Source organism: Balearica regulorum, chromosome 6 (assembly GCF_011004875.1).
Source record: "Balearica regulorum gibbericeps isolate bBalReg1 chromosome 6, bBalReg1.pri, whole genome shotgun sequence".
NCBI classification, from domain to species: Eukaryota; Metazoa; Chordata; class Aves; order Gruiformes; family Gruidae; genus Balearica; species Balearica regulorum.
Window position 1 is genome coordinate 7,723,617 of NC_046189.1, and position 25,074 is coordinate 7,748,690.

General features: G+C 36.5%; 1 long non-coding RNA gene across 1 annotated transcript in view; it reads left to right on the forward strand.

Annotated features, from left to right (window-relative positions):
• Nucleotides 1-910: 910 nt before the first annotated feature.
• LOC142602318 (uncharacterized) overlaps nt 911-25,074 on the forward strand; it is a 67,245-nt gene continuing 43,081 nt past the window's right edge. The window contains exon 1 of the long non-coding RNA XR_012836016.1: nt 911-977. This is a non-coding gene — a long non-coding RNA (uncharacterized LOC142602318). The remainder of the gene's footprint in view (nt 978-25,074) is intronic.

Here is a 25,074-nt window from a genome sequence, read left to right on the forward strand (position 1 = left end):
ATTGAGACACTTCTGTTGAGTCACAGTAAACTGTAGTTTATAATTTATGCCATATATGATATGGGTGTCATCATATAAACAGTATACAGATAAGGCAAGAGAGGAAACGTTAGCCTCTTAGAGCTAAAAGTTTGGCCATTGAGTGGAACCACCACCTTGATGGTCAGTGTTTGCACAGACCACTATCATACTCTCCCTGACTCTGAGGGATGGCAGCCAAGCCATGAAGATTGCTCTGAGGACAGTGATGTCATTCCTTTTGTCCTATTGCTATTTTAGGTGAAGTAATATTCTATTCATCAAGGATCAAAACCATGTTTGCTTAGTGAATGTTTTCTGCTTCCTGTTATTTGCTAACATTTCTATGTAGGCAGCACTCAAAATTGTTATTTGATTTTAAAGTTATCTGATTTATCTTGTCACATTAGAATAAAAATTTTTAAAATATGAATCTATTAGGACAAAACAATATTCAGCAAATTTTAAATCCCTTCTGTTACTATAAAATAGCTACAAGTCCTATGGTAACAGACATCTTTAAATACTCTTGAAAGCTGGAGGAGGACTTTTTACAATGGCACGTAGTGATAGGACAAGGGGTAATGACTTTAAGCTGAAGGAAGGGAGATTTAGATTAGATATTAGGAAGAAATTCTTCCCCATGAGGGTGGTGAGGCACTGGCACAGGTTGCCCAGAGAAGCAGCGGATGCCCCATCCCTGGCAGTGTTCAAGGCCAGGTTGGATGGGGCTTTGGGCAACGTGGTCTAGTGGAGGGTGTCCCTGCCCATGGCAGGGGGGTTGGAACTAGGTGATCTTCAAGGTCCCTTCCAACTCAAACCATTCTATCATTCCATGAGTTTGTGAAATACTTTCTTTTGTATTCACAGCTGAACACTTCTAGTATTGGGTTGCAAGATGGAGAGAATTGTTGCAAGAAAGTTGGACTTGTACTTTACCACAGCCACAAACTAAACAGGTATCAGAATTACTTTATTCTGTTTGTGAGTTTTGTCAAAAGGTATTACTCTTCAGAATTTTTCCAAGTTATTTTAGTGTGTAAACAGACTCTCATTTCCAAACTGTTTGCTATACACAGTAGCTACTTGAATTTTCTTGTATGCTATTTTGACTTTGTAATTGTCTAGCTTGCTGATGTTTCATCTTTATCTGAATATTTGCACGTTTTCAGTATATGCTGCATTGGAGCAACAACTTAAAAGGAGCGAAAGCTTTTGCTATCTTTGTAATATTGCAGAACTTACTATAAAATACAAGGAGTTTGCTTGTTAAGGCAGCTTGGCTCTCCTTTTCTCTCATGCTTTCAGATATTTCTAAGTTCTCAGGACACTTTTTGCCAAATTGCAAATAAATATAGCATGACCATTTGTTCAGATTTTCTTAAATATTTGACTGGTGCACTCTGCTTGTTAATCTGGTAGCTTTCTCACTTGTTATGAATTTTCCTAGTTCAAGGACTTGTTAGATGTTAATGGCATAGCTCCAGTGTAATCAGTAGTGTTATAATGATGCATACCAGCTGGGGAATCGGTCTCATGAATTAAACTACTTGTCCTGAGACACTAAGTAACCTACAAAAGAACTCTTAAAGCCAATGCTCTCTTTTGTTTTGTTTTTAATTAATTCTGAGGAAGGAGGGTTAAATATCTGAAAAAAACGAGTCAGGAAAAATAGCAAAATATGATTAAAATTTGTTTAGAATAATAAAAAACAGAATGTTTTTGAAAACATGGCCAAAATAAACACGTGATCTAGGTCTCTTCCCTCTTTTTTTTTGTCTGATGCTAATTCTGAAAATTGTACTGTAAATTCCGTGTTATACCATCCACAGAACCATGAAAAGAAAAATATGGTCACGCATGTGATTTTATTTTTTTATTTCACATGGAATTTTAAGCTTTTTTGTGTAGTATAATTTAGGTTAAGTTGTCAGTTATTTTCTACAATTTATAATAAAGTCATGTAAGAATTGTGAGTTACACACAAAAATCTCGCATGATGTTCCAGATGACTTCAGTTGCCATTTAGAAAGTAGACTGATCCTGATGATGAATGTAATCTGTAGGAAAAGCCAGGATAAAGAATTGTGGGTTTTTTCCATTTTTTTGTTCATCCTTGTGCAGTGACTAATGTTTAGTTAAATGTGCTACTAATAAAACACACTTAACACCACCTTTCAGCTCTCAGTGTTCCTCGAAGACAAGATATTTAAATGATTCTCTATAGTCCAGATAAAATAACAGTAATTACATCCCTCAAACAACACTGAGTCTTTGGTATCACTGAGGAGGTGGTAAAAGTAGGTGACTTAGGCACAATACTGAATCCTTTACAAGAATTGCCTCTCTACAGAAAGACGTTAAAGAAAGCAAACAGCCTTTACCATTTTGAAAATAAAACCTGAGAAAGTTGAGAGGTACATTCAGTACTCTGTGCAAAAGATGTTCTGTTCTCTGGCAATTTTAGTTAGAATATTGTGTAGAATAACCAGATGTTTTTTTCTAGATATTGGCATTAAATTAAAACAAAAATTAAAAAAAGAGAAGAGTTTTGGCTTCCAACTTCTCAATAAATCTAACAAGGGAACAAAAGCCAAGTATTGTGTTCAATTGTTTGTTTCTACACAAATGCTATTCTCTTTCTTAACTTGATTTTGTAATGTACTTAGTTTGAAGGGATTTGAATTTTTTTGATTAACGTTGATGCTATTGTGCTGAGTGAAATTATAAGCTTGTCCAGATGAGCAATGTTGAGAAAGATGGGCTGTTTCTTTGTGCTAATACCGAAGAGATTTTGAATACAAGTCTGGAAGTTAAGAGAATGCGTTTCCTACTTGTTCTAGTCACTGTACTCTTCAACATACAGGCTCTGTGCCTCAAGCCATATATTATGAAAATTATGTGCAGATACATTGTTTATGAATGCGTTATATGATGTCTGAACAGTGGGTGCTAGTGTTGTTAGGATATGAAGTGTGAAAATATGATAAATGAAATGCCTTTGAATGACAGGACCTTTATTTAAGTTGGAGGAACTTATAAAAGTAAGGCTCTAAAAACTTGTCAATGTGTGAATGTCTTGCAGAAGCAACCAAAATTCAACAACCCAAACCAAGCATAAGTGAGTTTCACTTAAAAATAAAAATTCTCTTCCCAGTGGAAACAAGCAGTAAAGGAATAATTATTCCATGTGACTCTTCAGCTTGTCATGTCTTTTCTCAAATACAAAAATTTCCAGTTGTCTGTTTTCTCTGTGGTACTCCCTCTTTTTACCTTGCCTGATGGTGTCTCAAGTGTTTTGGTTTTTTTTGTACACTGCCTTCATATTCCTCACAGCTGTGTCTTCGGATTTTTTTGTGTTTTCCTTAAATGATCTTTAAATGCACAAGGGTTCTAAAAAGCTTTTGTTTAACCTCTGTACTAATCTCCCACAGAGAAAGCAAAAGAGAGAGATGTTTTAAAAAAGGAACCAAAACCAACAGGAAAAACCCCACACATCACCAACAAACAAAATCCGCCCCCCGCCCCCCAAAATAAAACCAAAAACCACCAAAACCCCTAAATGAATAGAAAACTAGCTTTTGAATCTTCAAGAACTGCCAGAGAACAGCATGCAAAGGGGTATCTATGTGGGGATCTGCTGACTGAGCAATTGTGGAAGATGGAAGACTGCTGAGGGAAGATTAGTTTTTGACTTGTGTTCCAGGACTATGCTGGCATGGAGTATGTTCTAGTCCAAACTATTGACTGTTTCCAGAAAAATGGAACCTTTGTACAGGCTTGAGCTGTGACTGGCTCTCCAATCACCTCTCCACGTCACAAATAATCAAGCTTTATTCAAAAGAATTCCCTGGTAGGAAGTATGGGTGTTAATAGCAGTGGTGCGGTCTGGGGAGCTGGACAGCTAAGTCATTAGTAGGGCCTTCTAAGCTCTAGGAAATAGACGTTCTGCAAACAGTTTGTTGACTACTTAATCTAGATTTTCTTTATCCTTTACTTTGCCTGAGCATGTGACATAATGGCTTATGTGAAGAAAGTACTAGGATGAAGTCCAAGTTTGGCTGAAACTAAAGTCAGTAATTAGTTGTACTTACATTCCCGTATGGCTCTGTGCTTGCTTGCCCTGTTTATGAGCTAAACTGATAGACAGAACTCATTGAGTCACAGACGGGAAGACAGCATGCAAAATGACAAACTTCGATGGTACGTAGAAAGATGTGAGCAGCAGACAATGAAAACATTCATTAACTAGGAAATGATAAATTCAAAGACAACAGAAACAATGCTCTGCCTCCTGAGACTTCCTCCCCTCACTCCTCCCCATGCCCCCCCAAAAAGTGGTATATTCCTTGGAATTGCAGCTTAATGTAAATTGGGTACTTCTGGAAACTATTTCCTTAATCAAAATTCACAAGTCAAATCCCTCAGTCAGTAGTGACCATACCCTGTCAGTTGAAAATATTTTTGTGGATGTATTTTTTTGTAGTCAGTGTTGAGGGAATTGCTCAGTGGTTGAGAAATATTGAGATTAGGCAATATTTTGCCTCTTTATACTAGATAAATGTTAAATATCTATAACATACCCCACCCTCTTGCCAGCCAGGGAATAACATTTAGCTCTACATAACAATAACTAAGAATTCTGGCAAACACAGCATAAGCTTGGTGGTTCTTTTCTGAAACTAAATAAGCTCTAAGTGTCTGTCAGGGCAATGCCTGCAGTAAGCTCCAGGTAATAACAGGTAATTTTTTTGCTTTGTCTTTATCAGTTTCCTGGTCAGTGGGTTTGGGTTTAGATTTCTTCATATTTTCTGTCTGTTAATTCCATACAAGCACTTTGTGCTCCATGCTATAGTTTTTAAGTCTACCACTTCATGTAGTCCAGCTGCATGAAAAAATACAGCAGCCAGGTTAGAAGATGAGAGCAAATTCTGACTTTATAAAGTGAAGTTCCTGCTAAGTATTGAGCCCTATTCATCTTATTTCAGGCAATTTGCTTAAGATCCTTGAAGCAACATTTGTTTTTAATTTAAAATATATGTAGAAGACAACTGTCTCTTGTAATTGAAAATATTACACATTTATAAAAACTAGAATAGGTAAGTTTATCTTTCAAATTTAATACTTCAGCATGATAATGCAGATTATACGTTAAACTTGCCTGCTTTGGGCAATTTCTTAAATCATAAAGAACATATGGGATCACTTTGGTTACTTCAACAGAGGGAAGTATCTTTCACATGTTTGTGTTGAATTAAGATGGACTAAAGGAAAAAAAAAATTAAATCCCTTATCTGTCATGCTGCATATGATGTAATTTTTTTAGCTTACCGTGTTCCCTTACGAGTGCATGTTATTCTTGTCTATGAAAATGTCTGCTTCAAGAAGATGACGCTGAAATGCAGACCAGGGGCTCTAAACTGGAATGCAAAAACTCTTGAAGTTTCTATTATGCTTTCTTTCTTCATGTTAATTATGTTATAAGGTTAGATCTAAAGGTAGTAATCAAAGAGCCCATGTCATGGATGGAGTAAAATTGTCTGGGCAGTAAAGAGAACCAAGATGAATAAGTGACTCAATAGTCCATACAGATGGCATTTTCTTTTTTAGTAATTGCCTCAAGTATAGTTCACTTGCTAATGATTATTTTGCATTCTATATCATTCTCATTTTTCTATACCTGTATGTAGAAAAACAGAAGATTAATAATTGATATGAGCAAGCAAATAGAACTTGTTTTGCAGGAGTAAGAGTTTCTGTTTTCTTGTCTGTCAAATTTAGGTAAGGCTTTCTGCAGATGGTAAATCCTTTCATTCAGTCAACCTGTGGCACTTGATGTTTATTTGATGGCTATTTTGAAACTTGGCTGCAGAGAGATTATATGGAAGGCGGCAGTAGGATTAACATTAAGTATGTGCTTGGGTGTGTGGAACCTTTGCAAGTGGAGATGAACTGAAAATGATACCAGTACTCAAGGGCTTGTGGGACAGGGAGGATGGTGGAATTGTTGACAGTTACAGCAAAACAGGAGGGAAGGAGTTGGGAGGAGACAAGAGGAGCTGGTTTTGACATTCTGATTTTCATTTGGCAAGAGGACATGTGGAGAAGATTCTGTAGAAGCAGTCTGAATTACAAGTGTGAACAAAAGGGAAGTGAGTGAGGAGGAAAGCAATCTGGGAATCATTGACATGGAGATTGTAATTGAAATCCTTGAGAATAGCTGACATTGCCCAAGGACATCCTAGTTATGCTGTGTGTATACTACAGTGCCTATTCCATCTTAAAAATATAAATCTTGTCACTTAGATACTAATTTTCTGAAAATTGAAATAGCAGTCTTGAAACATTAATATCTGTTGCTCAAAGTTAGTTTTACAATACTTATTTCTAGTAAAATTATGAATAATTGCAGAAATCCATACTATGAAAATATCTTCTCATTGGACCATAGCGTGTCTTCAGAATTACAGTGGTAAAAAATCAAGGTTACTTCATTGGGTAACTGAACACACAATGGGCAACATGATAAAATATTTCTGTTTCTAGCAAGGAAGCATCAAAACAGTTGTCTTGCATAATGGTTGATTTTTATGCACTGTGTTTTCCTTAGGGGGGAAAAAAAAAAAAGGACAAAAAAGAAAAGAAAGCAATTATCCCCCATATATAAGTTACTTTTTCAATATGAGGAATTTTTGTTACCATGATTGTCTGAGAAATGCATCTGAGTTTCACACGCCTGGAAGTTACTGTTCACGCCCAGTGATAAAAGCCATGCAGAATACTGACATAACCGGGTGTACTGTAGTTCATCTCCTGCTGACGTGTCTGCCTTTTGGATTCAGAAAACATCAGCTGTTCAGAACACTGCAGTTAATAATAAATGGAGAAAAATATCAAGAGAGTTAGTTTCTTCAGACATTCAGGCTTGTGATAAAAGTCAGGTTATCAGCCTCTGTTTAGAACTTAGCTTGTCTCTTTTTCACAGAATTTAAAAAAAAAAAGTTATAGAGCTTCTCTTTCTTGCATAAATTATTTACTGATACACAGGGTGTCATTTTTTCCCCCTTCTGTTTAGTCCTAACTGCTTTTTCAGTTGTTTTATCATCTGTAATTTGTATGCATTGTTATTTGTCCTCTTTTTTTAGGACAGTTACACAACCTGGTGTTCATAGGATATCACACCTGGCACGTGGTTAATTTTCAGTAAATACAGGCCTTGCTTCAGAAACATAATTATTGTCTTAGTCTGTAACTGTTGTTGATGTATGGTTTAACATTTCAGGTTTGTTTTTCTTTTTACTTGGTGCTACTTTACTGTTTGATCAGGAAAATGAATGCTTTATTTTTAATTAACAGTATTCACAGTATGCAATGTTAAGAAATCGGTTGTAGAACTGATTCAGACAGTGTTCTGTTCTGACTTAATATCCCAGTTCACACTGAAATCAATGTAATTTCACTGAGAAATAATGTCTTAATGTTGGATTTCAGAAAAGGATATAAAGTATATTCACAGAATCATCATGTGATTGCCATCCTTTGGCATAAATGTGAATGAATATCCAGAATTCTCTGCTAGTATTCAAAATCTGTAGCCCTTTTTTGGGTTGTTAACTGAAGGTCTTCCTTATTCTGAGAAGTGATCTCAAGCTACAAGCCATGAATCAGGGTTGGGGGGGGGGCGGGGGGGAATCCCCAAAGCTCTTGCATTCAAATTCAGACCTGCATCACAACTTTTCCCCCAACTGTTGAAGGTCAACTTTTGTCTCTAGTTGGTTCAATTCCTGTGTCTCCTTTCTGAGTCTGGCAGAGGAATTGAAAGGAACGCTGGCTCAGAACTGGAGGCTTATAAATAGAATCCACTCTATTTATATCCCTTCATAAAAGGTAGTTGTTGGTGGCTTTGTTAAACGGCTGCTTGCACATCCCATAAAATGGATTAATCTTTTCCTTGAGTGTAAAGATTAAATTGAATAACTGAACTTTGAAGTGAAATTTATCTGAGAAAAATGTAATACCTGGTACTTTGGAAGAGCTATATGAAAACAAACTGTGGCGCATTATGCTATTGTTCTTCAATGGCAGAGGATGTGGTTACCATGTAAAACGCACACAGAGAAACCTACTTTGTTCTTTATTATTTTTACTGAATAATTGGGAAGGCCTTACAGTACTCAGTGAATCCTTAAATAGAAATCCTAGTGACTCAGAAACTTCTTGGATGTTAGTGTGTACACAGTTACCTTCAACTGTTGTTTCAGAGATTTTCATGCTAATACTTGACATGTGGAACCTGGTAATTACCACCCAGGGGGTAGATGTTTGTATCTGGTGAAGTTTCTGGGTAAACTGCCCTCTTTAATAGCGGTTTAGTGGCTCCTTTTTGCTAGACTATTTGTATGTACTGTTACTAGTGTTTACAGAGAGCATAGTGCTATAGTATTGAAAACTTTATTCCAAGAATTTATAGGCAGTAATGATTGTGTAAAGACTTAATGATGAAGCAGAAAACAAATGTGTTCAATGCCACCCAGCTCTTTTCCAAGATAGCTCTGACCATCCTTTACTACTAAGACCGTGTAGGCGCCACTTTATCTGGTTTTGCATTATCCAATATCTAAGTATACAAGAGGCGACAACCATCACCTTCTCTGTAAAGTGCAGTTCATTATTATTGTCTGTTTGGCAGTTGCTGTTTCTGGCAGTAAAATAGTCCCACTTTTGTCTCTTAAACCTGAGGGAGTGGGATAACAGGCTGGACAAATCCATCTACAACAATAATACTCTGTCTCTGATTCTTAATTCCTTTTTCGTTTGGATTTGTTTTATATTTCCCACTGACATAAGTCAAATCTGAACCTGAATATCCCCAAACAGTTTGGTTTGCTTGTCTATGAAGAAGAGACAAATGCTATAATGCCATAAAATTTTGTTTCAGACATCGTTCAATCTTCACATTTTTTCGTTCATTTTCTCCTATCTAATGATTTTCTTCAAATTTCTTTGAAGCACAGCATATTTTAAGGTTTCTGTAGTTTATGAGAAACTAGCAGATCAGAAGCTTGGCAACCAAACTTCATGTGGAATTTCCATTCAGTATTTTTTATACATAAACTAATACAGTATGGTAGGGCAGAAATAAAACAGTACTACTGTGTATGAGGTAACTGATGCTAATGTGATTATTTTTTTTTGTAATTGAATCCTTAGTTACTTAGCACTGCACAAAATAGCTTCTTTATTTCTTCCTGAGGTTTTGTTCCTACTGGGATAAACTTGTTCCTTTTCTGGCCCTAGATTTAGTCATTAGATTAGAACAGGATCTGTGTTAGGCAGGAGAAAAAGGAAAAATCTGCAATTGAATTAGTCCCAGAGCTCTCCTCATGAGAGCAAAAAGGCAAAATTTCACTTCATTGCACATGGCATAAAAAGGAGACAGATCTTGTCTGCAGATGTTTTTTCAGTATTCAGGGCCACACCTGGAGCAAGAGTTACACTGTGTATAGATATGAAGCTCTAGCTAAGAGAGGAGGAAAAAAAACCGCAATTCACTGGAGGAAAGAAACAGCCTGCATTTTGGGATATGATTTGTAGCTATAGCTTGTTTCACAGGTGCCCTAGCATTACTAATGGACTTGAAGAATAGTGTGGTACCCATATAGAAGAACATGGCTGATGTCTCTTCTCTCTGCAGGAATACGAATGTTAGGAGTTCCACAGTAGAGTCTTTTACTGTATGTTTATTGTGTTGTGAGATACTAAGGAGGAGAAAAAAATAGCTGGATTAGTGATGTAATTTTAGTATTAACTATGTGAGAGGAACACTTTTGTCATTAAACGTAACCATAAACTTGCAAAAATGTCTTCATGGTGTGGTCATTTTCATGTTCTCCATTGTTCACACTTTAATAATGAATCCAAAGATTGTGAATCCTATTTTATAAGGCAGTTTATGGTTGGTTGCTGTTGGGAGAATTCCTGTGGAACTAGCTGTTCTCAAGGAGCATTGTGTTTAGGCTAAGGGGACTGAAAATCAGAACTCTTGACCTCTGTTCCTAGTTCTGCTAACTTATTGTGTGGCCTTGTCTGAGACTTAACCTCTGCATTTCAGCCTCAAATTCTTTAGACTAAGCATAAAAATTAGATTTCCTCTGGGGTATTCTGAGTATGAGAGTGCATCCTGAGCCTGAAATGAAAAAGTACTGCTAAAGTGCAAAGTGACTTTATTGATAAATACGCCAAGTTTGCCAATGCCTTTGTGATTTAAAAAAACCTGACAACATTAACAGGTGAGCTCAGTTTAGTTATTGATTGACTGCACTATACAAAATGGCGGCAGTCAAATAGTCACTTTGGTGCTGAGCATGACCGGGCTATATAAAAGCTTTGGAGAATTGTTGCTGCTGATTCCCTGACATTTATTGATGACATTAAGTTAGCAGAAGAACTGGGAACAGAGGTTCCACAACAGCTGGAAGTCTACTATTCCATCTTGATTATCTGTTGCTGTTTTGAGAAGAGCTTTTCTGTATATATTTAAGGAAGTGTCTTGCTGTATTCTGCTTCATTTAGGATGATCGTATTGGGTTAAAAGTGACAGCACTGAAGGGCTGTGTCTCTCTCATCCTCCCATGTCCCTCAGAGCCACTTGTGAGCTTTAAATACAGAGGCATCTATATGGTATAATGCTGTGCAACGCTGAAGTTCCCCCTTATGTAGCATATGCTAAGCACTGTTGTGACACTAACTTCTATCGTGAAGCCAAATCAGCATAGTACTGAGCCTGGGACCACTGAAGAGGGCTAGTTTGCTTTATTGCTCCTGGGTTTGAATTAGTTCATCTGACATTAAATCAGGGTGCGCTTAATTCATGTTCAGGATACATATGTCCACAATAGTCTCTGATTACTTATTGTGGTCGTAGTAGGTTGTCTGCATAGCAAAGTCAGTCTCTGTAGTTTGGAAAGGCAAAATATTAAGATTAGGAATGTAAAATCTTATTCTGGACCAGCATAAGTTTAAAAAGAAAAAAAGGAAATATATGTATATGTATTTAAAGCAACTATTTGAGAGGTAAATAACTTCCAGGATAAAATCAGAACTGGTATGTCTGGCTGAATGCGATTAAAGGAGGAAATCTAGTTTTGACCCAGAGATTTTATTTCTCTGAGCAGGCATTTAAACCAGGAAGATGTGTAGAAATAGATGCAAAATGTCCGTGCTGTAGCCTTGCAAGTGGCAATACCATATGTAATCTATTATAAGATGAATGGCATGTTGAGAAATGATTAAAGCTGGCTAATTTACAGAGCTCTAATTCTGCATCAGTGTCCAGGAGAATACCAACTGAAACAGCAAGTGTCCTGTTACAACACCATAGACCTCTGTGCATATGTGTGTGTACATATTTAATTGTCATATTACAAAAGCAATAGTGATTGAGGTTCAAGACATTTCCTGGGACTTAGATATCAGCTGGGATTCAGAGTCTGAAGCTCAGCCAGGTGCCGTCAGCTTTTACCAGCCAGTCATTAATCCCCAGGAAATGCCTTGCGCTTCAGTCTCTATTCCTTATCTGAAAGTTCCCTTTCTAAGAATTCAACTGTGTCTTAAGATCTTGTTAATTATTATATTTATATAGGAAGTAATGGCTTGCAATAAAATCCAGTATTTCTCCCTGTGTCTTTAGTACTTGAAGAGCTTCCAGTTACATATGATTTGTGAAGTTGAGGGGCTGTGTCACTGCTAAAGAGTTTGGCCCCACACTGGGGTTTTCCGTAGTATTTTTGCAACATCAGGCAGTGAGCTTGTTAGGAGTTCAGATGATTTTCATGATGGATGTCTTATCTATCTCCCTCCAAAGTCTGTTTTTCCTGTATTTATAGCACTTCAATGCAAGAGTTGTTAGCTGTTACACTGAATGCATTGGGAGGAACAGGATTTCTGGGTGCCTTTTTTAGTGTTCACATACCAAACTTTTCTCTGGAATACAGGGAGTGGGTTAATAGGGAAAGGCACAGGAAATGTGAGAGGAAGGTGTATCCGGGGAGTGTATTTGCCCATCCCTTTTAGGAAGTGACAATCTAATTCTCTGTCATGTCAGTCAGCTTAAATCCACTTGATGCGGCCAGTTTCCTCCAATTCATGTGTGTAAGTAGAGCACTGATAGGCGTTTCTTTTCTAAGTTTCAAAGTCCCCTTCTAGGAAAAAAAAAAAAAAAGCAGCTATAATTCCACCATTTCCTGCAATTGTTCTACCTTAAGCTGAAGAAGATATGTGTATAGCTGGGAAAAGGCGGGATCCTGGAACTCTTAATTGCCTTTGTTACCTGATTTGTTGTCAGAGGGATGGGCAATATGATAAGCTGTGACATCTTCATTGATAATGGAATTTTACAGTAGCATATTAAACTGGACAGCCAACTGAGCAACAAGAATTTGAATATATCTCTTCATTCATAGAAGTGTAGAAAGCAGAATCTTAGTGTCATTCTCCTGCAAATCCATTCTGTAACTTATACTTTGACGACTGCACAGTAAGATTTCAATTTACTATAGCCGTCACCTTGTCACAATGGATATCTGATGTGCAGCCATTCCTTAGCCCAGTTCTGCTTAACAGCTTGAAAACACTGTGGAACTGTTAGGCAGTTGGTAGCCTACGTCTATGTCCAAAACATTCTCTAAGAGAAATACCTGCTATCGTATTGCATGGAATAAAACACAACTCAAATCCTTTCAGCTGCATACCATTGAAAACAGCAAAAAAAAAGAACAATTCTGGGTTACTATGCAGAGCGTATCTCCAGGTAACTAAACTGCTAGCATAAAGTAATGTTTAGAATTGGCTGTGCATGTTTTTAGGGCTTAAAGTTATTTGATAGTGTAAACTTAATGCAAAGAGATAAACCCAGTTTCTGGATCGCAATGAAAATTTAGCCCAGAGTTCACAGATCATAGCTTTTGCAAAAAACAAAAGATCTACAGTCAGAAGCAGGTCAGAAACAAAGAGAAAAATCCACCTTCCTATCTGCACAGACAGGGGAAAATCAGGCCTTGAGTTCCAGAGGTGAGAGGCCTTTCCAAGCCAGACATCTAAAAAGTCTCAAGCCTGGTTTGGGTAAATTTTCAGAAGTTCTGATTTTTTCCAAAATTTAAATCAATGTGGAGCCTACATAAGGAAATAGCACAGGATTCTTAATGAAGGGCTAATAATTCTTACTAGCTTCTTAGCAGTGAGTAAGTACGAGCATTTTCATGTGGTTGAATGCCAGTGTCTTTGGAAATGGTTTAAACTAAACCATGTAATGGCCAATGTACCTCTCAGTAAGTGACCTTGTGGGAAGGTAGTAAAGAATAGCACTTAGGCTTACAATTGGCATTCCAGCTTGTTTTGCATTTCCCTAGCTAGACAAGTCCTTTTATGAGATTGTTTTGATGTGCTGGAATCAAGGTACAGATCTTGTTACGTTTTGCAAACTGTCAAGTCCATGAAATTGTTGTTGTTTTTCTATCCAATGTCTTTGAAATCTAGTCGAATCAGCGCTAATGCGCAGTGGCAGTATTCCAGGTTTCCACTTTCAGATCATGGTTGAAATTGGGGAGGGTTGTGAGATGTTACATGTAGCCGAAGCTACCAGAATAAAAATAAGTCAAACAATTCTAGCTATTGCCAAGAATTTAGGTATGCTTACTCTTAACAGCAATCATTATAATATCCTAGCTAGTTTGTTTGTTTAGGGGGTTTATGTTCTTTTTTCTTTTTCCCTTTATAAAGCTTAGAGGTAAAGAAGAAAAATGACTTTGGAGATATTTGGTATTTTCCTTTAGAAAGCGTAACAGTTTGTGTGCTTCACCTAATCAACTTCTTTTTAATAAACGTCTGGCTACTGATTTTTGGATATTTATTTTATAGTTCAAAACTGTGGTTTATCTCTGGAAAAATAATTTGTTACATTGAGAAATATGAAGGGAAAATGTTCTTTGTTCTTATCTACATGAGCCAGTAGGGAGCAGTATCTTTCCTGGCATTAATTTTTATACTCCGTATTTGCTGGCTGCATCATAGCTGACTTTTTCTCTGTCAGACTGTGAACACTTGAAAGCAGACATCCTCATAAACAAATTGCCATTATGAGAAGCGGATTCTGTATTGGCATATCAGCAGAACAGATGGAGATTCAAAACAAAACAATTTTTTTTGAAAAATTGACATGGCATTACTTTTTATTAGTAAGTTTATTCCCTACCTAGCTATCTGGAGGAAGTGGCAATTTTATTACTTTAGCTATGAAGTCTGTAGCATATACTTATCCAGCATATAGATAATCTAATGGGATCCCTTGATTAAAATAGTCACTCACAGGTGTAACTGCCTTCATGAATGAAGCATAAATGAAAAGCTGCTGCTGTTAGTTTCTGTGAAGTCTGAGGCAGGTTTCTCTATTTATAGATTTAATTCCAGTAGGACAGTGGAGATCAGAAATTGATTTGGAAGCAGAATTTTCAAACAAAATAAGTTCATATATTGACTTGAGTTTGGTTTTGTGCTTTTTTCTCTGACTGGGTTCATTCCTTCATCAATATTAACAGAATGGAAATTTAAAATTATGTCTTCTCTCCCCAAGATATTACATGAACTTATTACTTTAATAAGTAACAATACTATAAAAGAACTAAAGTTAGTAATAATTAAAGAAACCTAAAAATCCTCAGTCCCTGTTTGCCTACTTTTTGTCTCTGATGCCACTTTTGTATATGCTGCCTTATCTTTTTCAATGCCAAGTAATTTTAACTATTTAATTTTGACAGTTTTGAAGGTGTATCGTATTGTAGCATATCAGTGAGAGAGTATTTATTTTTGCTTGTAAAAAAAGTGCATGATAAAACAAGATGGGGAAAATGCAGTATCTGAAGAACCTTTAATTCAGTTTTTTTGTGGAAAATAACTATTTTTCTGGATTAAAGCAGTCAGTTTTGAAGTATGTGAAGTTATTTTTACTAGTTTAGAGTTCAAATTTAGATTTCACATATTATTTAGTTTGTATTTATATACTAGGCTTTACCGATGAGCATGGAAGGGACTTCCCTTTGTCTTCTCTAGATCTGGTATTTTATTTAGTACTCTTGCATCCATTTGTTTCTCTCTTCCTATGTATTCTTCTGTTTACTTCTCTCATTTACTCTTTTCTTTATTGATGACTCTTATATTTGCCTTGGCTTTCACCTCCCTTTGCTTGTTTATTTTCTCTCTCATCTCTTTGTGTTCCTGTTTTTCCTTTGCAAGTATTTTTTTTCCTGTGATTTTTTTTTTTTTCCACCTCTCTAATCAATGCTACACCTCCTGTTGTCTTATTTTCACGACAACTTTCAAATCACATGTTTAATCACTTCGTTCTGTGAAGAAGTCACAGTAGGGAGCAAAGGTGATTCACCTTTCTAAAAACCACAGAGAACTATCCCAAAGGTGGAAGAATTTTGTTTGGCTTCTTCCTGTTCAAGGATGTGGCAGACAGCAGAAGTTAGAAAAGAGATGTTAATGGCAAATTCTGAGAATTTGTAGGAAAGGGATTTTTCTAGTGCTATTTCACTTTTGTGCTCCCACCTCTACCTTTTCCTGCCTTATAACAAGCAATTCTGCTATATTGAGTGAGATCACTTCTCCTGCAAAGTAGCAGACAGGGAGGAGCCTGGCAGGCATTAGCACTGTTTCAGGCCGCATTAAGTCCTGATAGGATATTCTCTTGAATGTCCACTTGATCAGCTGCAATGCAGAACAATTGGTATGTGGATCAACCCACCTCCCCTATTCCTTAATAAACAATGAAGGAAGACCTTGGTGAACCCTTCCAGTTGAATTTAAGCTGGTTCTGAGGGAGGTGGAGAAAAGCTATGAAACTGCAGCTTTTTCACTTGGATACCTTTTCTGAGAGAACTGTTGAATGTCAGTTCCAGAAAAGCAGAAGGACCATGATGTCAAGACACTATAGCAGGATCGTTGAATGGTTTCCTTCAGTTTCACGTTTCTTGGTTGTGTGAGTGTAGCTTTATTTAATAGAGTCTTAAGAAAACAGTACCTGGAGTCTCCTAAAACTGCTGTAGGCCTGGTTTTAAGCCAAATCTTTAACTACCATCCTGTCTTTTGATTGTTGTCTCTGCATTGTAATAGCAAAATAGAGCCTCTAGTTTGGATTTGATAGTGCTAGTTAGATCATGACCTTGCTACTGAAATACTGTTTCTTCTGCTGTTTCAAAACCAAGTAATCTTTAGAAATATAGATTAATAAAGGCAGCACCTTTTTCACATTAATCAGTCTGTAGATGTCAAAATATAGAAGAAACTTTTCATGTGAAGGATGTCCAAAATTGCTGTTTTGTGTTTCCATTCAAATAAAAGCCAAGGCTTTGTCCTCTGATTTGCAAGAATATAGTTTCTTCCACAGATTGTCAGCAGAGTTAAATCTTGAAATATTTAGGTATGATGATGTTTCCTTTTTGCAATTTGGTATTTTAATATTGACTGATAGTTTTCTTTGTACCTAATAACCAACCTCTACCATTTGACCTAAAAGATACTCTCCTAAATTGGCACCGCACTTGGCAATTGCATTGCGTGTACCTTCTGTTAAGTTAAATGGTAGCTCCACGTTTAGCTCCGCAGGTTTAACTACAAATTAAATTCATCTCAAAGCAGCTTCCTAATTACTTGGGATAAAGGGAGATATCTAGTATATTAATAAGGAATCTAGAGCTTACTTGGTGATATGATTAGGAATTTGGGTAATTTGGAATTATTGGAGTAACTCTGAAAGAGTATGTGTGGAGGCAGTTAGTTACATTAAGAGGTTCTTACCAAGGTAAGATAGGGCAGAAGGAGAAGCTTGCAGATAATGGTAATGGCAGGTGAGCTGAGAGCTGTTGAGATAGAAAATATTAGAGGATTTGAATAAATGATTATGCGTAGGACAAATGGGTATGGTTTTCACTTGACAGAGCAGAAGTGGGTGTCTATGAAACCTCAAGGGGAGACTATTGTGAAGTGATGATAGGAAAAGGAAGGAAAAAGTAAGTTGGAAAGGGATCATCGGAGTGAAAAGTGTGTAAAGTCCTAGTATGAATAAAACCAAAATTGCATGCATTGTACTGAATAGTTTATATGTTTATAGCCTGAAAATTTTGAGTTTATGAATATACAGTCAGACCTTATAATTCTGGAATCATTCCATTATACTGCATAAAATTATGCCTCAATGTCCTCTCTTGATTCTCTGGAGAAACAGGATAATTTTGTTTCATAACATAAGTGAAAATGGGCCCTGATAAGTTCATGTAGCTGCCTCTGATTAACTCAGACCTGATTTTTGTCCACAGACTACACAAAGACCTTTGAAATTTCAGTAGAGCTCCAGTAGAGAAAAATTAGCTACAAGTGAAAACAGAAAAAAACAGTGATCCTTGCCTCTTGTGGCTTTATCAAAAAGAACCAACTGGTTTCAAAAAGGAAGGGGCAGATAGGCCTTCCTTTTAGCCAGCAGAGCTGACTGTGCCCAAACTAGAGGCCTGCTGTACCTCTGCAATTGTGTACAGGCACAAAGAGATGTATAACTTGAGAGTTCCTTGAATGAAAGCAAAAGGACTTTTTTCTTGCAAAATTCAGATGTTGAGCTTTTTAAGCCTCGTTAGTGAACAGTTAAAATCATGACTGGTTTATGTTTCATAATCTGTTGTACATTTTGTTCTATTCCTGCAATTCTTCTGTGGCAGAATGTTTGGTGGTGAATTTTTCAGCTGTTGAATTGTGGTAATGCACCTCTGAATAAAAAAAAATGTTCAAATCATTATTCAATGCTGTCCTTAGGTCCTGATCTGTATTCAGAATTTAAAGATGGCACATACATGGCCTATGGCATTGAAGCCTTTTTTTCAGTGTGATAGCAAAGCACAGATGTTGTTGGCAGGGACATTGTGGAATTAATATGCAGTAATTCTTTGGCAAGTAGAAATAATATGTTGTTTAGCATCAATTGCTCTTAAAGGGCATTACTGATTGCCTACACATTGAATCCTATTCTTCTGCTGCTAACTGGGAAGAGTGTAACTTGAAATCTCAGTGTTAAGACTGAAAAGAGGCGTGTTTGGACAGGGAAACAAGGCATAGGAAAAATCTGAAGTTTAGGAATGAGGAAAGATCAGATTTTATGAATGGAATGTGGTTTAATCTGGCAGATGTGAGACAGACTAGAAGAACTTTTAAAATGTCATTAAATCTATTGGAACTGTTTACAGAAGTCACACGCATTTTCTGCTTGACAGTTACATTAGTGCAGTGTAATAGTAGATCAGAATGGTTCAGACTCAAAAGTGATGTGACAGTCCAGCATTCTCATTTGCAAAGACAGTGAAAGCACTACTGCACCCCTTTTTTAGCCAAGCCGTTATGTTACTGGGAAGGATGTCAGATATATCAGGTAGGTTTTCTTGTTGGTCCTCTGGTTTTGGGAAGAAGGAGTGGTGCAGGAGAGAATTTTTTCAGATTTGCACTGTGTCAAGGGCAGGCTTGATGTCCAGCAGGGTTCCTTAAAGGACTGAGGCTCCAATGGAAATTTTCACTCCCATTGCCCAAAACAGACAGCAGTTTCACCAGTAAAGCTTTAAGCTAATTTTGTACCATAACTGCAAACCATTGTTGACAGCCCCGGCAAATGAGAGAAAACCATCTATTTCGTGGGAAATCCTACAGAGATTAATACTAAAAATTAAACCTCCCTTGAGTTGGTTATTTTGGGGGTTTTTTTGGTTTTCTTGCTTGTGGACACACTGCAGAATTTAATACACAATGATATCACACCTTCAGGGCAGGGGGAAAAACAAAAGAGAGATATTTACCATAAATATAAAAAACAGCTTTAGAGAAATTTGTCTAGAATGCTATCAAATTACAAATACAAATTAATCTATATGGGTCTATATATTTTCCTTATGCTTACAGAAGCTTTTTAGATGGAGAGCACTGAATTGTGGAAACCTTAGAGTAGACTTTTTGGGATTATATCAAGCCAAAGATTCATGACTGTTTAATATATAGTGCTTGCAGAATATTATTTCAGCTAGTTTTAAGAATTCAAATTAATTTTGTTTATACATTTACATGCTGCTTAAAGGGAACACTTAGGATATATGCAGAAGTCACCTTTGCCCTCTCACTCATTGATCCAAAATTGACTAATTGATAGCCTGGAATATTAGTTCACTGTGCATTACTGAGCTCCCAAAGGCCTCCTCAGTAAACTAAGGCTTGAAGGTCCTGCTTCTGCAAATAAGAGTCTTTGAATTTTGCTGATATAAAACTTCTGGGCTGTATATTGTGTTGGTAAAAATGTTTCTGGGGACTGGACCCACTTCTGTGATCAGAGAAATTAGTCCTTATTATTTATTAGAGGAAGCTCTTCCCCCACTAATAGCATTTTGCTCCTACAGAATTTGGTGTTTCCCATCCTTTAGGTTGATACTTCGGGTTTTGGGTCATATATTTCATATCTTCAAACCATGTGATAGCATAACTAGTTTTTAAGTGGGTTTGGCATTTAATGGTTCAGTTTTATGGTGGCTGCTCTTCTTTTAGCTTACAAAGGGAAACCAACAAAACTTAAGCCTAGGAAAAAACCCACGTGCTTAGGTTTCTCTTTCCCTGTTACTCTACATCTCTTTCTCCCTTCACATAGCTATTGAGAGTAGTATTATCTAAGCTAAGTTACATGTTAGTATACAGTCAAATAAATGTATGAATTAGCCATGAATAAATTTAGGCTCTAAATTAGAAAGTTACTAACCATCATCTAAATACTCCCAACTTGCTTTTAAGATGGACTATGAAAACTTTGTGAATAGGAATATATTCATGATTGTTTACATGAGACAAGACTGACCTGATGAATCTCTGTATAGTCCCCCTCCCTATCTTTCTAAATGCAGAGCTTTAACTTTGATCTTTCATGCTACTTATCGATAATATTAGATTAACTATTGCAGATGGATAGATTTTATCAATTTAAATCAATGGCATATTTTAATGTGTGGTCAGTCACTGGAAATGATCTTTTTTCCTCTTTGATTTCAGTCTGCATTTCTTCTCTTGTCTTTTTCTTTATTTGAATCAGATAGAAACTAAATCTGGAAGAGTCATGAATCTAGCAGTCCAAAAATAGTTTCTGAAAAATCTAATTTAAGAATTGGAAAAATGTTGCTTGGTATCATTGTGAGTTCGGAGCCTGGTTAAATGAAATTTGAAGCATCTCAGCCTCCAGTAGTGAAGCTTTTATGGATAGTAGAGACAAAGTCAAGAATGCAGTGTGATAATTCTCCAAGGGAAGTATGAAAAACATTATTGAAGCATTAAATAATATAATACTAATTAGAACACTAAAGTCTTCCCTAGGTGAATATCTACTCATATTTCTTGAACTTTTCAGTTGTTCATAATACAGTAAAAGATAATGTTAGAGGGCTCTTTTATGTAAGAAGGCAAAGTCTTGCTAAGATTTGATAATTCTTTCATATCGTCTATCCTGGAAAATGTTGCAAACAGAGTATTTCTTTACATTGACTATAATTTCCTTGAGTACCAGATGCTTGGTAAACTAAGGGGTGTTTGATGAAGTAAACAAAAATACATACAGAGCTAATCCAAAGCCCATGATGTCAATAAAAAGATTTCTAGTGATTTAAACAAGCTGTAGGTCAGACCAGTGTTGCTGAAATCATCTGAGTAATGGGCTCCCCCAGCACACAGTACAAAGGGGAGTCTTTATATGTATGTCCAAACAGTGTGTTTGGAATGCTTCCAGCAGAGCGAGCTTAGCTCTGATGTGACATTAATTTATTTCAGCTTGTTAAGCCACTACTATATAATTTAAATAAATGTTATTTAAATGGATGCTGATAAAAAGACATGGACTTTATGTCATGTAGTTTGATTTGTGAGCCTGACTGCTTAAATACCTCAGTTTTGCCAGCACATAAATAACTTCTCATTAACAAAAAACCCACACACAAATAGCTTGTAAACATCTAAAAAGTCTACGAGTGTATGTTGCGGGGTGGGGGGTGGGGGAAGCCAGTTTAGAGTTTGAACCCTTCGTTGAGTGAATTTCACATGACTGTTTCTCAGAGAAACCACTTGGGAATGTTTATTAGTGAAACTCTTGAATGTTGTGTTTCAATTGCAATTTAGATCTCGATGGAATTAATGGAATTGAATGGTACAGTAGTTATTCAGATGAAGGAAAAAGGTTACATTTTAAACACATAAATACAGAATTAACTAACAGTCCTATTGTCGCTAAATCCAGATAGCCACAGTAAATTGTAAAATAATATTTAGAAATTATGTATTCCAAGTTTGGTGTTTTTTTTTCCTAAAACCATTTAGCATTTGATAAGAGTGAGAATTGGAACAAGATAAAGGCTTTCTGTAGGGTGCAGCTTGACTTGAAGGGATTCTCCCACTTTTATGTGCAAACTATTGCAATGTTGATTTCTTCTCATGATGAGGAATTTTTTTCTTATACCAGCATGGATTTCCTCCTGAAGTTACTTGTGTCCATTTCTTCTTGTCCTGTCACCATTTATCCTTGTGAAGAGAATATATCTATTTTCTCCGTAACTACCTGTTAAATATTGCAAGGCTGATTAGATCCCCCAAACCTTCTCTTCTTTTGGTTCAGTCTAGCTAGTGAGATCTCAGCCTACGCTGCTGGTTGGGTTTATTCCATCCCACATGCAAGGCTTTACATTTGTCTTTGTTAAACCTCATGCGTTTCTTGTTAGTCCAATTTTCTAGCCTGCTAAGCTCTCCCTTCCTAAGGTGTCTCTTGTCTGTGCTGTATCTACCTCTCCTTTGAGTTTGGTAGCATCCCCAGACTTGGTGAGTGTTCATTCAATTCCATCATCCCAATCATTTATAGAGATATTGAATACTACTGGACCCCAGTAATGACCCCCAAGAAACTACACTTGTGACCGCCTGCCACTTTGACCCATTAAGCGCCACCCATGTATATTAGCCTTCCCTGATGGACATCTCCAGCAGTTCTCCACGTGCATTTCCTTTGCATGTCTAGCCTGGAAATGGCAATCTTCTGAGCATAACAAAATACTTTGTAGAGATTTACAGCATTTATAAAATCATAGATAGCTGTGACATGTGAAAGACTAATGCGCATAGGTATATATACCAACCATCTGGCAACTGTTTCCTAGACAGTAACTTTCATAATATTCATGCATTTCAGAACATTTTGAATACTCTAGAGACCTGTAATAAAAATGTAGGTTGTGCTTCGAAGCAGTGTGTGTCTGTTAGTATATTTTTATTCGCGCTCTTATTTTTTTGATTCTATAATTTCTGAAGTATCATTTTTGCTATTTTTTTGTCTATACTGTCTCAGATGAGATGTGTCATTAGCAATAAAATGAGTATAAATAATATTGCTACAGTCATAGATGTAGAGGCGAATGGTCATTAGAGTGTCAAAAAAGGATGATTCTAATTAATTTACATGCTTCATGGCACAATGTGCTTGGTAGATTGATTCTTATTAGGTTGTTTCAGGATAGAATTGACTAACTTGTTCAGTCTTGAATTGTATGTTGTGTTGAAAAGTTGGATTATTTTTTAATGCTCCTATAGTCTATTTCAGGAGTCTTAGGAAAACAGAAGAATATTGTGACAGCCTGATATTCAAGATGGGCATGTACCAAAGTTCTTTATCTAATTTTGAGAAAAAAGAAGTGGGATTAAGAAGGCTTGAAATCTAAGTCTAGATTTTAGGTTTATGGCTTTGGTTGTTTTGGTCAAGCAGAAAGAAGCTTCTCTGGCATAAAGAAGATTTCAATTACAAATTACAAATAAACTTTAAAGTGAAAAAATGAAAAAGGAAAATCTCTCCCAAGTAGTATACCCACAGCAATTCTCTTCTTTGAGATAAAGGATGCAATGAGATTATTAAAGTCTTGGCCATGAGAGTTATATTGTAGTGGGTATGTCTCTCTCTTTCTTCTCTCTTCTCTGTCTCCTTTGTTTATTCCCCATTGCAGGTGAAATTCCTGTGGAACTAAATGTTCATTCTTTCCCCAATTAAAGTCACTAGGAAATCTTAGTTTGGCTTTGGGATTGGACTTTGTTCTCCTTGTGTGGCAGCTGAGCACTGATGATTCCTGGGATAGTTTCAAATGACAAAAGCATGTCACTTGGTCTTTGATCTTTAGTTTCAAGCACTAATGAAAAATGTGTAATTGTCCACTGTTTTTTTTTCTAACTATAAACCAGTTAAAAGTAAGAATTAAATTGCACGAGAGTAAAACTGCTAATGCAGTAACAGAGCATCGTTTTGTAAATCTGGACAAACATCCTGCCTGTATCTTATGAATAATTTTTTTCACTTTTCTGTTCAGCTGATTTATTACAATCAGTCATGTTGGAGGGTGCCTGAACTTGCTTCCTCTTTCCTTTTCAGCTTCCTTATTTTAGCTCAGATGGTGCTTTACTTTAAATCACATAATATGGTAAAAGGTCTGTTATTTGACCTCAGACTAGGGTCACACAACCAATCTTAGCTAGTCTAAAATTAAATGTAAACAGTGCTAAAATATACCAAATAATTCTCAACTTAAACTTGGGAGCTGCCAAGTAGAACAGTACTTTATTATTGCACAATAAAACACAATTAGAATGATGACTGTTAACAATTTAAGGTGTTTGCACAATGAATACACCAAACCTTTCATTCTACAGTAGTATTATTGCAGCTGTTCCGTATTTGTTGAGGGCTTGAGGAGACATTTCCTATTTGGTTTGATATATAGCCTTATAACCTCACAAATGGTAGGAATTTTCCACTGGTGACTGCACAATGTATGGAAAGGACAGAATTATTTTTAAAATTGGTCACGTTTCACAAATTGCCACTTCTACTCTATAGTCAAATATTTCCTACTTCTACAGAGCATTTTTCCTCCTCTTAGCTGTGATGAATGTATCTACAGTTAGCTTTCCAATTATACTTGTATTGTAGTACACCAACAAGATAATTTTTACCATGGAATTCATTATCTAGGAAAGCTGAAGTTACAAAAAAAAAAAAAAAAAAAAAATAACAACAAACATGGACCATGGTTTTAGAGACACAAGCTATAAAAGCTTTAATATCAAGATTAAATTGTTTATTTGTGGGTTTGGTTTTCTGTTGTTGTTTTGTCTTTACTCGGTTCAAATCTATAGCTGAAGCAGCTCAGGCAATTCCCTGATAAATCGCTGCGAAAGGATAAAAAAGGCTAGGGAAAGTTGCGTGGCTTGAGAAATACTCCATGGAGGTGCTGTGGATTCTTTAAGAGAACAAACCCACAATTGCTGTGAATTAATCCAGGTTCCTTGGTAAAGCCTCATGAGGTGTCTCAGTACTGTGTTCACTTCTGTTCCAGAGTGCTTCTAAATATCTCTGATACTAGACAGGTATACAGGCATATTGTTTATTGTATCATGTATCCTAAGAACATCTGTGGTGGTTTTTCTGCTAATCTGGCATGGGATTAATTCACATTCAGATCTTGCTTTGATGAGTGTGTGTTGTGAGCAAGATGGTTTAAGATGGCCAATTTTATTTAGTTACTGTAATTTATTTGGGGCAAACAGAAAAGAGGAAAAGACTTTTTTCCCCTCAGTCAGAGAAAGCAAATGAACAATACTAAAAAAAGTGAAATTATGTGAGAAGATGTGGAGCTTTATTGTTAAGCTATTAGGTTTTTTTAAGCATGCTGCCTTACAGCTAGGAAAACTTCAAGCTATTTTGCCGATATTTTGTATTGGCCATGGAGTCCAGACAAGTCTTGTTTTCCATCACAGATCCAAACAGACATGAAATGCTTCTTTTACAATTTAGTGTCACTCTTTTGGTTGGCCTACTTAATGCAGCATTGCTCTGAGAGGCTCATGAGTAAGAAAAGCCAAAACTAGAAATATTGTTGGCTGGGAAGCTGCCAGAAATCGTACTTTTCTTAAAAC